Here is a 2,947-nt window from a genome sequence, read left to right on the forward strand (position 1 = left end):
GAGCAAGGTTATTTTTACATAGGATTTAAATCTTGGCTGAATCTTGACCCTGCAGGATATAGTATATCTTCAGTGCTCCCTCGGAGTTAATCAATATTTTGATTTTATAACTGTCAAGGCCAAGAATGTTTGTTCACATAAACCCCATAGTACAAAATGTTTGAAGCATATTTAGGGTCATTTCAGAAACAGTTGGAAATTCGGTTGTCATCTCAAGTCAAGTTTCATTTAACATTTTTTTAAAAATAAAATCAAACTCAAATCATCAAACAAATTTGAACAGAAGATTTAAAAGTCAAACATTCTAATGCAACCCAATCCAAAACAGACTCATTTGATACATGCTGGGGATCGAAGCTGGGAAGATTAAAAGCCTTAGTTTTTTTGTATCTAATCATTGTGTTTCTGTAAGAGCAGAAAACTTTGTATGGTGAAAACGTTGCTGCTCGAGACCTGACGTAGTCTTGAGAATGAGGTTTTCCCAGCAGCCATCATCAGTACTGCAGGATGCGCGCTTTGTATGACGCATGCGTGTTCAGAACCAAGGCCGCAGTGAGGCAACACGGGTGACCACGGCCAGAAGCACTTTGTGTGCCTGATTCTGAGTTAGCTTTGGTCACTGCACATCTGGAAACCTTTTATGGTGCTACGTTTTCGTGAGTCCTGCATGTAGTCATCTGTGCGCTGTACCCCGTCGTTGAAGAATCTTGGATTTAGGAAGCCGTAGTGACCAGCAAGAACAGCAGCTTCAGCTAAGGTATCAAGAAGCTATTTGAATGTGAAGGTGGTTTGATGAGTTATTGGAGAATTTGGAAATGGAAATTATGCTTCTAATTATAAGCATAGGAAGCTGAAACCATCCGGAGCAAAAAGGCTCATCATGAAAAATGGAATCAGGGAGTGAAATAAAACTCTCTGCTCAACATGGAAAAAACACCATTGATATGGGGAAGGCCATAGAGAGCTAACTATGCGGTACGTGCTCATAAGCCAGGCACATTCGAGGCTGAGGCAGGGGGATAAGGATTTTGAGGTCAGTTTGAGCCACTTAGAGAAACCCTGTCTCAAAAAAATTTTTCTTTAAAAATGCACAAATTAACAAAGAAACAAAAAGAAAAAGGCACACGCTTAGAAATAGCCTGTCAAATTCAGATTATTTTTAAGAACAAGGGAAGAAATTGCAAGTCATTACATGGATAAAAATAAACAAAGTTGATCACAGCGACAGCTTGCTTTTTTTTTTTCCCTGAGACTCTAAGGATCAAAGGAAAATGGAACATGGTTACTGCTTCCAGGGAAGGTAAACGAAGAGATGAAGAGATGTTTCCAGAAAGACAAGGCTTTCTGAAGAATAGTTCCCACTTCTGTTCTTCATTCTGGTTTCTGAGACCTGCAGTCTCAGAACACCACAGTTAGATGTAGTGACTCACATCTGTATTCCCAGTACTTGGGAGCCTGAGGCAGGAGGGTTGCTAATCTTGGGTATAGAGTGAGACCCTGTCTCAGTCACTCAGGTCTACCCAGGGAGGAACAAAGGAAGGACAATCAAGGCCACCAGGGTACTTCCCTCCCATCCTGTTCTGTGCAATAAAGAGCCCTGGGTGGGAGGAGCCCTGGGTGGGAGGAGCCCTGGGTGGGAGGAGCCCTGGGTCGGAGGTTCCCCAAAGTGACACCAGGAGTGCTTGGGGAACCTGAAAAGGGCCTGTACCAGGTCCGGGGACACCTGTTCAAAGACAGAGCCACGACATCAGGAATGAGCAGGAGTGAACTTGCATGTGTTTGGGTGTGTCCTGAGGTCTCCACATCTGCACAGTCATTGTGTCACATCTACATGGGACACGGGTGTGTTTCCTTCAACCAGTGGTGACCATCAGCTATGTTCCAGGCATTTATAGCATATGCTTCAGATTGGGATTCTGTGTATTACATCTGTGTATGTGTGTATACATGTACAGAGTGTGTGTATGTGTGTGTGTGTGCACGCGTGCATTTACAGACAATAAACCACAATAGAATATATGTATGTATGAGTATATGTAGAGTGTATGTGCATGTACATACAAAGTGTATGTGTATGTGTGTGTACATACACACAATGTATATGTATGTGTACATAGATATCAACTGTTGAATAGCTTCACAATGATTACAGTCCCTCCACTCCTTGTAGCTCCTCCCAGATCCCTCTCACCTCCCTCCTTCCCCTCAACTTTCTGTCTTCATTTTCCCCATCAAGTCCAGTTTGTGCTGTCCATATCCCCCTGGGTGTGGTGCCATCCCTGGAGTGTGGCCACCTACACGGGACACACCCTAAGGAAAACTGATTCTCCCCCCCCCCCCAAAGCCATTGACTGTCCATAGCTCCTTTGTCAGGGTGCGGGCTCATGCGCCCCTCCCCCAGTTGGCCTAGAATGTGAACTGGCTTTACCTGTTCAGCTGCTGTGAGTTCACCAGTACAGGGCCCTGGCATGTGCAAAAGGCAGTTTCCACCCTGTGCCCCCCTCCCCAGCCTCTGGATCTCACAATCCTTCTGCTTCCTCTTTCTTGAGGGTCTCTGAGCCTTGGGTATGTGTGTGGTGGGTTTGAGGGTGGGGGTGTGGAGTGGAGGGTGAGGGGGTGTAGAGGGTAGGGATGGGTTAGAGGTAGGGAGGAGTGTAGGGGATGAGGGTTGGGGAATGTGGAGTAGAGGGTAGGGGGTTGGGGAGGGGAAGTGGGGTTGGAGTGTAGAAGGGTGGGGGTGGGAAGGAGTGGGTGAAGGGTGAGGGTGTGAGGAGGTGAGGGGTGGGAAGAGTGGGAGGGTAGGGGTGGGGGGATTAAGACTTCTTGAAGTTCTCCCACTGATGATGACATCTTTTCTCCCAAGAACTATGTGACCCCAGGTTAATATGTCCATGAAATAGATAGATATATAAATGAAACATTTACAGACAATAAACCACAAAGCGAT

This window comes from Apodemus sylvaticus, chromosome 7 (genome assembly GCF_947179515.1).
Source record: "Apodemus sylvaticus chromosome 7, mApoSyl1.1, whole genome shotgun sequence".
In the NCBI taxonomy this organism is placed as follows: Eukaryota; Metazoa; Chordata; class Mammalia; order Rodentia; family Muridae; genus Apodemus; species Apodemus sylvaticus.